General features: G+C 44.6%; 1 protein-coding gene across 2 annotated transcripts in view; it reads left to right on the top strand.

The window, feature by feature from the left end:
• The first annotated feature begins 2,374 nt into the window (after window positions 1-2,374).
• HTR2C (5-hydroxytryptamine receptor 2C) overlaps window positions 2,375-12,933 on the top strand; it is a 216,570-nt gene continuing 206,011 nt past the window's right edge. For both annotated transcript variants that reach the window (XM_005527467.3, XM_005527466.3), the window contains exon 1: window positions 2,375-2,748. The gene's annotated coding sequence lies outside the window, so the exon portion shown is untranslated. The remainder of the gene's footprint in view (window positions 2,749-12,933) is intronic.

Below are 12,933 nucleotides of genomic sequence, written 5' to 3'. Positions count from 1 at the left end.
CCGAGTTTCTCACGCCAAAACACTCTGCTGTACAAGATGGAATAACTCAAATAAGCATTTGATCTTACGAACTTAATAGGGTCGGTCATTTTCCCTGAATTTAAAGTTGGGTGGTCCATCAGGCCTCGCAGTTTAAAAAAGTAATAGTGCCTGTAAACAGACTATTTCTATTGAGTGTGTTGCAGAGGAGTGCCTTTTTTCAGGACAGGTACTTGTAGTGATGTGCTGGTAGTCACTGCTGTGTTTGCATACTAATCAATAAGCTCAGGAAGCATTAAACTCGAGAAATCCTCAGCTGTCTTCTGGAGAACAGATTTGATCTTTGATACTCAGGGGAGAAACCTCAGGAGTATAAAGCCTTAAGTGTCTCTATCTAGCATTTTGATTATACATGTTTTGTCGGTCTGGTATTTAAAAGACTTTCTCTAAGATATGCAATGCTTAATAAATCCATTTTGGACTAATGCACTGTGGTATTTTGGCACAAAGCTGCATGGCCTGGAAGCAGTGAAACATGCATTGCACTTGTCTCATCAGGGGATCATATTTTAATAGCCCCTCTGTACTAGCACTGCAGGAAAGAAAGAATTTGTTTTGCTGTGATGCATTCTTGCATCAGTGGTAAGTATTTCCTGCTTTTGTGTTAATGGTACCTTCCCTTTCAGACTATTTTTCAGGAAAGCCTGAAGTTACAGGATCCTTAACTTACTTTTCACCATAGTAATTTATTTTGGCTTTGTGTGCCCAGGCTAAAATATCCACACCGCTAATAGCTTCCCTCACGGTGATGGAGGCAGGTATTGATCAGGCTAATTTTGGTGTCTCCATGGGCTTGGAGAATCAAAGGTGATAACGGGTTGCTGTGTGACGCAAAGCGGCTTACCAAGGTTCAGGGCTTCACACTAGCTCGTCCTGCTCAGAAAAGCATGTTATCTATGGTAACAACTGCTACTGAGGAAAAAGTGAAGATTTTTAATAGGGTAAATCACCTGGTTTGCAGACTTCTGAGTTTCAGATACCAGCTGTTAGGGGGCAAGGGAGGGGAAAGCTCGATGTGGGCTGGACTTACTGGCATTGTTATTGTTGTATCTGTGCTGTGACATGGTAAAGGACAAACCAGAGTATCCCAAGGCACTCAGGAGAGGGGATGAGGAGAAGCAAAGAGAGAACATGTGGCATTCAGCTGGTGCACAGCCTGCTGGCCCCAGCCCCGGGGCAGGAGGGAAGTGGCTGTGGCCCCAGATGCTACAGCCGGTCTAAGACCTGCTGAACTCATCACAGCTTGAGGACGTGTGACACGCTGGGTTTCAGTGCCTCAGCTTGTGCCTGTGCAGAAGGGATATCCTTGCTCTGTAACGCCGAGGTGCAAAACTGCACCTGCTGCTGCTGCGGTCCTGGCCAGTGTCCCCAGCGGGAGCAGTGCCACTAACCTGAGTCTCCTGCCAAGACCAGAGAGGGACACCATGCTCCTCGGGTGTACCAGGCCCTCCCTGCCTGCTGGAGACAATAGCTGGTGCTGTGTGGGATCCGGTGGGGCCAGCGTGCCCCCTGTCTGGCTGGGATGCTGATGGAGGTGCCAGTGACAGGGGTCAGCAGCCAGGCTGGGTCACAGGGGCTTGGTTGGACTCCCAGGACAGCTGTGAAAGTGTGTCAGGCCGCACTCCCAGCCCCTGATACAGGCACTCCTGCTAGCTGCCCCTTCACTTCCCGACTCCTGGGGTGCTCTCCCTCCCCACACCCGGACAGGGCTCCTGCCTGGGCTTCTTGGCTGCCTGCAGATGGGGGAGACGCCGGCACTGAAGCTGTGGGCGTTTGCATCCTCAACAGACACATGTGAGCAATGTGCCTTTAAGACTAGCAGGAGAGCAATAGTATCTCCCTCCCTCCTGTTAATTGTAGCATGTTTTCAGCCATGCTTTCCAGTCACATTCGCAGGCTGTGAGAGGGAGCAGCGCTGCCGCTGGCCAGCCGGGTGTCCCCCGGCCAGCCTGTGCCCGCCGCGTGGGTGCCCGCAGGTGCTGGGGCAGCGCCCGGCCCCGCAGAGCCCTGTGCCAGGAGCGGAGCCCTGCGTGCCTGACTTTGGGTGACTCTGCTGGGCTCGCCACATCACTTGTGCTCCTCTCGTGTCCCTCACCTCCTCGCCCGTCCGGCCGTGGCCTCCAGCCGCAGGCTCAGACCTCTGGCCACCCCACCCTCTCCGGGGCTCCCGCGTGGGCTACGAGCGGTGCTTTGCTGGAGCCCGGGGATCTGCAGCGGGTGATGCGGTGGGAAGCGTGTGGTGCCTGCCTGGGGATGCTGTGGGCTGCTGTGGGATCGCCTGGCTCCCTGAGCACAAAGTGACTGCAACTAACACGAGGTTGGGACTACTTCTCGGAAGATGCCCTGCGTGTCTCCGGTCATTCGTCTTCGGCCTCACCGCAGAATATTTGGAGTTGATAGCTTTCTTCTGCCGAGGGGGGACAAAGGCAGAGGCCTCCAGAGGGTTAAGAGCATCTGCTTTTACGCCAAGTGTTTGAGCAGGAAATAATCTGCAGAGATACATGTGCAGCAATTCAACGGCTGCTGCTCTCTCAGGCTGCTGCTGCTGCAGTTCGGTGTGTGACAGGAGCCGCGCCGCTCACAGAAGATGCTTTCTTGGTGTGTCCGAAGCTCCAGGCATGGCAGCAGAGCCCCGGCTGTCTGAGCTGGGGTAAATGTCTCCATCCAAGAGGAATTATGTTGACTTGCTGGCTCTGTCGGCTCACGGAGGTAGGTGCTGCTGCCTGTGCAATATGCCATGATCTTTGCCGGGGGGATACAGTCCTCAGTCTGGGGTATAAAATTTTTAAAAATTTTCCATGGGAACAGGGCTTAATTTGCAATCTATAATGCCAGACAGAAAATACGTGTGTGATTTCTTTGTGTGCAGCAGGGAGGAGAGGGCAAAGGATACCTGAGCGATACCTTTTTCTGCTTGGCAATAAAGTTGTTGCACTTAATTGAAACAAACTACCCTCTGTCTCAGCGAAATGCACCTGGGAGCTTTTACTTCTTCCTGCTGTATGACCTTTCGATGAGGTTGGCTGCAGTACGCTGGGTTATGCTTTGGTTCAGAAACTGGGACACAGTGCACTCTACAGGTCCCTTCATTCTGCTCCTGTGGACGTGGGGAGGACAGAGGGCACCCACACAGAGAGGGAAAATGCTGCTGACAGGGAGCTGGTGGGTTTTTTGAGCAGTGAAATTATAGTAAGAGGAAGAAAAAAGGTGATCTTCTTCCCTGAGGAAGAGGGAATGATGAGGTCCTTGGGGGTTGATTTTGGTGTTTGGAAGTAGAGAAGGAAATTTGCTTTAGAAGCAGCATTGTATGAGTCTGGGGTTCGTGTTTAGCTTTCCCAGCCCTGTGGAGAGGAGTTTTTTCAACTCTAACTACTTTACCACCCAGAATATTTGCTTGAGAATTTTTTGCTTGAGAATTTTTTGCACCAATACCTGAGAGAAAAAGACCTGTCAGTGCCATCAAATTTACTTAGGCTTGTTTTGAAAGTTGCCTTCTTGAGAAATCCCTAACAAAATCAACAGCAGCTAATACTATTACCTTCTCGCCATCAGGGCATGTTTTTTTGGTTTGTCTTGAGACCTCCAGCGGGAGCTTTATTCTGTAAAGATTAAGCTGAACGGAAACTTTCCAGTTTTCTGGAAAAGCAGAGTGTTGGGCATTGAATATCTTTGATTTTGTTGGGCCACACATGTGGGTTTGCCTGTTGGCTCCTGAGTGCAGACCCTGCCAAGGAAACCTGGCTGTGCAGAAGAGGAAGGTGCTGCTTGGATTCCGCACCTGCATCACATGGACATGGTTTGTGTTTGTTTCTGGCATTGCAGAGCTATTGATACAGCACAGCCAACAGTGCCATTGCTGTGTAACAGTTTCAGAAGTGTTTCTGTGGCATCCTGGCAGAACAAATGTGTCATTCATGACTGCACTCTTCAGGAAAAAGAACAGCACTGTCATCTGCACTGTAAATCTCTTTAGTCACTTTTGTTTTCTTTGCTCAGGTAACAACACATTCTTAACTGGAATGTGTTGCTACCTGAGCATTTTTGTCAGAGCATTTGTAATTGCCTCCTCAGTTTCCTTGTGGCTATTGTGCTGTGTTTGACTCAGCGCTGACATATCTCATAGGGAAGTCTGGAGTAGAATCCACCTCCCCCACCCCCTTTCTTAATTTTTTTTTTCCCCTGTAATGTGGGCCCTGATGCAGTCGAGAACATGTTTCCTTCTCTTTTGCAAGAACAGGACACCTGTGTGTGTCCTCCTCTGGGATCCTGTAGAGAAGACCTCTTCTGCTCTGCAAGACCTCTGTGTTGGAGGTGGTCTGGTGGATTTCTTGTTGTGCATGAATCAAGAAACCACAATCCCTGCCAGGGATGGAGGCTGTGATGATACCTGGGGAACAGGTGCTCTTTCTGTCCTGAGAAAGAGGATCCCTTCTTACCCACTTCTTACCTAGGTGATATCCAGTGCTCCATAGCAACACTTATTTCTCCCACAAAGAGGAGAAAAATCTCCTGGCTTCACTTGGAGCAGTGAAAACACAAATGTACAAACATTCAATGGAGTGTCATCAGTGTAGAAATGATATAAAGTCATCTGAATGACTTCTTTCTAGAACAGGACTTATAAAAGATGGGGAGCATTAAGTAATACCACTGCCTGTGCAGGAAACACTAGAAAAGACTATAGATTAGTCATCCCATTTACTGCTGTTTGCACACAGACAATGGTGATTAGAACTGGCTGAATCAAAGCAAAAAGGTTCTTAAGCAAAATTTCAAAATTCAGAATTGATTTGGCCACTTGCTGGCCAGTAACTATTTTGGTCATCTTTGTGCCTCCGTTCCAGCAAGTGTCTTTTTCAAAAGGTCCTTCTACAAGAACAGCAAGATGTTGGGGCGTATTTCCATGTGTTGTGTTCTGAAGAAGTTAATGAGAATATTTTCCTTATAGCCTTACTTGTATCTGCTCAGGAAATCAAACTGGTATATTTGAACCACTGATTATTTCTGAGCAGCCTTTCTGGTCATCCATAAAGTTCTGCATTAAACTCTAACTATGTGGAAGTTGAGAGCTATTTGTTAGAGTTAATAATGGTAATTTTAAAACTTGTAATTTATTAAATGGGGACTGGCCAGCATTCTGTGTCACACACACTGCATTGGTCACCTTCCTGTGCCTGGCAGTCACACTGTGCCCATGCTGCAGACAGGGCAGGGACTCCCCGCTGTGCCCCTCTGCAACAAGGGGCTAAACCTGATGTTCTTATGGGCCCAGTGGTGACCTGGCAGCAGAGATGCTGGGATCTCTGCAGGTTTGCCCTTCTGGAGACAATGCCTGTCCTTATCCATTAGGTGCTGTGCCTGCCCAGCCATGCTGGAATAGCTGGCGAGTCGTGTGCTGCTCATCAGTCACAGGTGGCGCAGGACACGGGAAACAGAGCAAAGAAATAACTGTTGGCTAGGAAGTGACTCCCCTGGCTTCTGTAGGGATTTAAACAAAGGCCTGTCTTTAGGTACCTGCACTCTTTGAGCAACCATTGCATTTTTATGGTTTGTATGCTGCTTGTAAACCACCTACAGGTGAGTAAAGTCCAGAAACTGTTGAGTCGGAGATAAAACTGTTCCTTTCTGAGAGTGCCTGGAGTGTCTTTAAGAGATTGTGCTACTGCATTTGAAATCTATCTGGCTTTGTACCACTTATAAAATGCATTCACGGTAGGTGGTGGCATCAGTCTCCTCTTAGTGAATGCAGATATTTATATTATGCAAAAGGTTTTCTCACTTTGCTGCATTCAGATGATGACTGGAGATACCATTCTTGTTAGATAAAAAACTGAGTCTGACTTTAGAGGTGAATTCAAAGAGCAATTTCTATTTAATATATATAGCAACAAATAGGAACAAAGCTGCTTAAGGAGTACTTTAATGATGAATCATTATATTGCTCTCACCAGTCTGAAAGGCAATAAAAGTAAAAATGGAGTGCCAGGATTTAGTCACTTAGAAAATGTACAGAAAGGGACCTGTATTGTAGAGAGGGTTTTACACCACATCAAAAAAATGTTTTGAGGTGCAAAATCATCAAGTGACTTTCCACCCCAAAGATGAGGCAGCTGCTATCTATTGTTTATTATTCCAGAAGGTCAATTTCTTTGGTTGTGACTAACCCAATTTAATAATTTATTGCTTTCTTTTAAAACCCTGATTCCCCCCACCCCCGGATCAGGACAGATGCTGTCATAATGCTTCTTCAATGCTATAATTTTTATTACCAACCCTAATTAAGCGCTGTAACTTCTGAAAATCAGATTAATTTGAACCATCAGCCCAGTGTAAATGCTGCTATCATCAGAGATCATAAAATGTTCAAGGCACCATAATTCTACTACATAGCTGCAGTGGCAAGTGTCCAAGGATCTGGCTACCTTTGTTCAGCTGACATGGACTGAAATGTGTGCACTTCTGAGCAGTGCAGCATGAATAGAAATGATACGTTCCTCAGCTGTTGAATTGCACATTCCAGCCATAAGTCAACAAACATGAGAGAAATGGCATCACCCCCCCCATCACTGTAATACCCCTTCTGTGCTAAAAATACTGTATGAATTCTGTGGTTTCTGCACAATTGATAAAGGGGAAAATAGAGGTGGGAGGTTGCTGCACAGAAAAGCTGGACTTTATTGGATATGATACAGGTGAGCCCCACTGCCAACCAAGATTTTTCCATCCTTGGGCCACGGTCCATGAATTGAAGTTGCACAGTAACTACTCCAGCTAATTTGCTTTACAGCCAGGACACAGTCTGATCATCACTTTGGTCTTCTGGACAGCAGAGCATGTTCTGGTAACTTGGTTCCTTTATGACCAATTTCTGTATTTTGAATTATTTTTTTCCTCCACAGATATTAGGTAGCAAGTAATAAATTCTGATTCCAACTCAAGCAGTGGCAAAGTTGGTCTCCCTGCTCTGTCCCAGCTTTATTTGTTAGGTGTGACAGTATGGAAGATCTCACTGGTCATTACAGATGTAATTACCTGCCTCTGACAGGCAGAAGGGCATTAATCTGACACAGCAAGCATTTGTGTTGGAGCTTCATGTTTAGATTTTCTTCACAGCTGAGAAAAAAGCACTCTGAGGGAACCATTACCCTTGTCTACAGCAAGATGAGATGAATTGCAGGCTAGAAATGCCCAGTTCTCTCCAGTCCTGTGGATGGAGCCTGTGTGACTGGCTCAGGGCTGGGTGTGGGGGTGGTGGCAGCAGCACTGGGTGAGATGAGCTCCCCCCACAGCAGCAGCTGGTCTCAGTCTACATTCAGCAAACCACCAGCCCCACCTGGGCTGCTCCAAGCTCCTTTGAAGGGTTTGGTGGAGGATCTGACCCTGCAGGTTTAACTGTGCCTCTCTGAACTGAGTGCTTTTGTGAGTCCCTGTGATGGAGTGGGGCTGTGAAGCGTGTGCTGCTGCTGCCTCTGAGCATCCCCAGAGCAGGAGTTATGTTTCTGCTCGCTGGGACCTGATATTGCTACCTGATTCCATAAAGCACCTCTTTGAAAGTCATGCTTCCCCCTCCTGTTCAACAGCAGTTTTATCTACCAGAATTCTATGTTCCAGGCTTTATAGTGAAACCAAAGTAGGAAAATCTGTGTCAGTTACAGACTGATGTGGATAAAACATGTTTGTGTCAGTGGGTGTTGTGGATCTTCTGCTCCTGCCCACTTCCCAACACCTTGATTGTATGCAGGCAGTTACTGCTGCAGAAAGACCAGCAGAGTGAGATTTGTGCCATAAAGAATTTTATATTTGAGATTTACCCAGCAGGCTTGTTTCAGCCAAAATGTGGAATTTTGAGCGTGTTTTTATGCCAAGAGTTGCAGCATTTGACCACAATTTTTCTTTTTTGGCATATGTGACATTTAGAAAGCTCTGGGCGGACATATATGATTTAGAACAGCTATTGCTTGCAGAAGAAAAAAATAATAAAATGCAGAAGCATATTAATTATCCACACTTAAATATATATAGTGGTTTGCACACAGTTATTGTGGAAATTGTTATCTGGAAGACTGTAATGTTAATGTTTCTAATGGGGTCTATTGTAAGTCTCCTGAAACTCTTACAGTTATGGATTAAATTTAATATACGCTTCCTTTGAAAAAGCCTGTATTTTTATATTTTATGGTACCCAGTGCTATGAACTTGGCTTACAACAATAAAATAGCAGAATGCTGGAATAAATGTACCAAACAGCTCTCTTGTCTTGATAACGTACCTGCTTTTAAATGTTAATCATCTCATTTTCTATTTTCTAAAACTGTGTGCAAATATAAAACCTCATATAAACAAGTAGGTTTGAGCACTGTCGTGTGAATTTGGCAAATATTCTCTAGCAGTCCTCAGTTCTGCAGTGCATATGTGATCCTTGGGATCATCCTGATGACACAGGCTGTAGAAAATTTCCCCCAGCAACCTCTCCCTGCCTTTCAGAAGAATATTCAGGCTTATTTAAAGAGTGCAGATAACTGGATCTCAAAGGTATCCTCAGGGTAGTTGTTTTGGTGAGTATTTTTGGTGATTTATAAAATAATAAATCCAGTCAGTTTATTTTCTTGTTCCATAAGTTGAATCATCTTCATCCTTTGTCTGCTTAATTAGGAGCCTGTTGGTAATGCAAATCATTTCCCGTGATGTAGACAAATCATTATTCAGCCTTCTTTTTGCTGAAGAGATCAAATACTTTGAACCCTTTCCACACAATCTGTTTGCAGGCACTTAAGTTCTATGCATTTCTCTGTGCTTATCAGCATCTTTTTGAGCAGTGGACATTAGAGGTGGCTTCTCTGGGACAGCAGAATACCAGATTGTACTAATATTCTCACTAGCACCATACTCAGAAACCACATGACATTTCTAACCTTGCCTTTCTTCAAACATCTAAATGTGTCATCAGATTTTGTAGCTCCAACATGGCCCTGGGACCTTGTGTCCCATTTATCTGCTCCGACTCCCATATATATTTTTAATCCTCCAACTTTCAATGTAACAGTTCCCCCTTCTGCAAGTGGAGTAGATTCTTTCCCACTGCATTCTTTGATCCTAGACAAGTGGACTTGTGTTTTCCTCTGTTACAGTGTCAGATCTCTGATAGGGCTGGGCACACGGAGAAGACTGAGTTGTTTGACTGTGCTTGTCGGAGTCTGGCAATATTTATCACTTAAGCCAGCTCTGAGTTGCATTGGGCTATGAAAGTTGTCTCTGTAGGCCCAGTTAAAAGCACTTCCATTCACTGATGGTTCCTCATTAAAATTACATCTTGTCAATTATCAGTGATTTTTAAAGTGTGCTGTAGTAATTTCAGGTAATGATATTCTTACAGTCAGTGTGTGGTGTGTCACTGAGCTGTTTGCAAAAAACAAGTTTGCAGTGCTGGCACAGCTGCTATTCCCACCCCCTCCCCCTCCCCCCCTTTATGAAGTAGATCAAAATATTCAGAATTATTCAAAAGGCTGATTGAGGTTCCCATCACATGCAGGTACAGGAGGCTCTGCAGTCACAATGATTTCTGTTGCTTTCAGGTTCAGCTTCCTCGTGGCCACTGGGTGATGTTTTCCAGGAGAGACTGAACAGGTTGTTGTCGAGGTATTCATAAAATCCATGACAAACATAAAGCAGATTACAAAATTGGTTTTTGAGCACTCTTGTTTTGCCATACTTTTTGTTGGTTCTGAGGTTTCAGCTGGTGTTTATATATACATTTTTTTGTTGTTCCTTAAGCATTCAGCCCTCTAGCAATTGCTCTGTGATGCTGCTTTGGGTCTCATGTCCAGGTGACCATTTACAATCGCTGGACTAATATTTGTGGCCCATCCAAAATGCCCCTGTCCAGTTTCTTACCTCATCTCTGTCTTTTCCTTAGCTTGATCATCTTTTTCCATTGTTCTGCCCTTGAAGTACTTCCCTTCTAGCAGGAATACGGAGTAAAATCTTTCCCTGTCCAATCACTGTGGTGTTGCTTTCTATTTCTTATCCCCTCAGTGCTCACCCTGGTATTTATCATTTATTTAGCACCCCTTGACCTCATCTCTGAGACTCTATGATTCCACTTTGATTACTTCTTCCTCTCTCTTTTTGCCACCTTCATTTTTTTCACAGTTTTTTCTTGAGCAGTCCATTTGTTTCCTTGACACTAACAATTACTGACAGCCTGGTATCCTGTCTCCAACAGTGGCAAATAGCAGATGCTTAGAGAATAATGTAAAAAGCAGGGTGAGAATATAATAATCCTAATATATCCTGGCAGCAGTGATCAACGTCATGTCTGCCTGACTGTTGTGAATGTGTTTAAGCCCCTAGTGGGGGTGAGAAAGGACAATTTTACAAGATGGCAAATTTTCTTGTGTAACTGCCTCTTTCCAAAAGTGCTGGCCTTTTCTCATGCCACTGCTTTGCTTGGCTTAGCACAACAGCCACATACTTGTTTCTAAGCCAGTCCTGAGGTTTTTTCACAAGGCTCCTAGTACCTGATTGAGTAGGAGCTTGTGTTCTCTCCCTTCTGTCTCCTTGAGATGGTTGCAGTCTGGCAAGATGAAGGGAAAAGTCCTTGTGTTTGGTTATGAGCCCTTATTTGATTGTGCTGCTTGACAGATTCCTCTGGTGTTCAAGCTCTGACTGGTTGCAATGCAATCTGATAAGTGTGATGATGAAAATCTATGAAAATCATAGGAAAGGGAGAGACCCAAAGCAGTTAGAGATTTAGGAGAAGTTATGTGGTGGGTCTGGGGGGCTTTTCTCTCTGCATCTTCATGGTTGCTTTGGGATTCATTCTTTATTTACAAATATTTGTTTTCTCCAGTATTCCTTCAAATATGAAACAAGGTCTGAACTGTGTGAAGGAGGTAGAAAAATGTACTTCAATTTTATAAGTGCTAGGTTTGAAGTTGCATTTAAAAATACCTCTGTTAAGATGTAGAATATATTATCCAGGGTACTGAGCAGCTAAATAAGATGACTGATGCTGCATGTGTTAGACCCTTAGCTCTTACTCCTTCATCTGATGCTTCCTCTGTTTCCATCACTGCTCCAGCATCCAACACCATAGTTTGATTTATCCTTACCTGATGGCCAGCTTGACTGATATAATAATTTTCAGAGTCTTATTTTCTTCGCATATTTTCTTTTGTGGTTATTACTTTGTACATTATCCACAAAATTTTTGGAGTCCTTGGAACTTCTTTAGGAAAACATGTAAAGGACCAAAGGGAAGACAGGAGCACTTTGTTGACACGACTGGCCATCAGCACCCAGCTTTTCACTGTTTGACCTCACCAGTAAGGAGAAGGGTCCTTCTGTTCAGGTAGGTGAATCCATAAGTCCCTCCAGCTCCAGCTGCTCCAATGCTTGCCGTGTGACTGCCAAGTAAGACTGGGCATGATCCTTCCTGTCGATTTCCTCCCCTCTCCTTGCAGAAGCAGAGGAGTGCCTCTGGTGAGCTGTGCCAAGTGATGCCTGCAGTGGCTGTAGAGGATGTTCAGAACAGGGTGAGGCACACAGTGTGCCTTTCCCAGATGGAGGTTTCCAACTTTGTGCAAAGTTGTGCATTTCCAGAGCTCAGGAGTGTGCACATATGCAAATTATCTTGTTAGAAATTCAGGGCAGAAAGGCACATAGCTCCTTTGCTGCCACAGGGAACTGTATCCGGAGACTCAGGGTGGAAATATGTCTCCTAATACATGTTTTAGTTCTGTATAAATCATCTGTAAGTATAGCTCACTCTATTCATTTAGCTGGTGACACTGTTATTTAGGGGTGATACGAAACAGTCTCAAAGTAATAAGGACTGCCTGAGAAGAAAATATGTGCTAAAGCTCTTAGGTGTAATGCTAATTTAAATAAAACATGGGTTCTGTTGGGGCTGAAGAATATTTCTCCTAGGAATCCTAATAACATTTAATCCATGGATGCTTAAAAGTTGTATTTTTTTTTCCAAAATGAAGATCCTGTGATTATTTAAGAATATTTTAGACTCTTTTTTAGATTGAGTTGATTCATTCTGTTCTTAAAAGGATGTTTTATTGGTATCTTGGCAGTAGGTACACCTGTGCTCATCTAATGTATGCAAATGCAGCCCAGCAGCCTATACCCCTAAAGAGGATGGAAAGCACAAGAAGGACTGCTCATCACGCTGCCAAGTCAGACCGTGCTTCAGGTTAGGCTGATGAGCAAGGACATGTTAAACAGATATTACTTTAATGATTGTTAATGCAGATAGGGTGCACAGGTAAAGAATGTGAGTCTTTGTAAAAGCTGAATAAAAAGAAATGTTGCAAAAAGAAATCTCCAAATTCTACATTAAGCCAAATTATAAATATGCTAAAGGTAATAGATATTTTACCTAGGAGGTGTTTATTGCCCCCACTCTTTATTTCTCTGAAGGTTATTCACTGTGGGGACATTATGCTGTAAAATCCTTTGCTGAAGTGATAACCTTGTGCTACTTGCAAACAAAATTTGGTTAAATCGGAGTTATTGCTGCTATCTCACAGTGCAGATGCTTTCTAGTTGTGTAAAATTAGAACAAACAAGTCTTACTATCTTGAAGTACTCATTTTTAAATATTAAAAGATAGGTGCACATTTTTTAATGTTAGACTATTGGAATTTGTGTTGGAGCATGGTTAAGAGGTTGCTGTGTTCACTGTTGAGGAACACTCCCTGTGAGGCTGCAGTGAGAGCTGCAGGCTGTGCCCTGCGTGGGGGAATGGCCGGAGCCCAGCGCTGACTCTTCACCTGACAAAGGACACGGGGACTCTGCTGCTGCCTGTGGGTGGCCAGGAACTCCAAAACTCTGCAGGAGCTGGTGAACAGCAGCAAGACCCCAGACTAAATGTCACCTTGGAAT

Source organism: Pseudopodoces humilis, chromosome 15 (genome assembly GCF_049639895.1).
Source record: "Pseudopodoces humilis isolate 2021_Gansu_Grassland_sample_001 chromosome 15, ASM4963989v1, whole genome shotgun sequence".
Classification (NCBI taxonomy): Eukaryota; Metazoa; Chordata; class Aves; order Passeriformes; family Paridae; genus Pseudopodoces; species Pseudopodoces humilis.
Note: the sequence above shows the minus strand (reverse complement) of the source record. Positions and strands in the feature narration are given on the sequence as shown.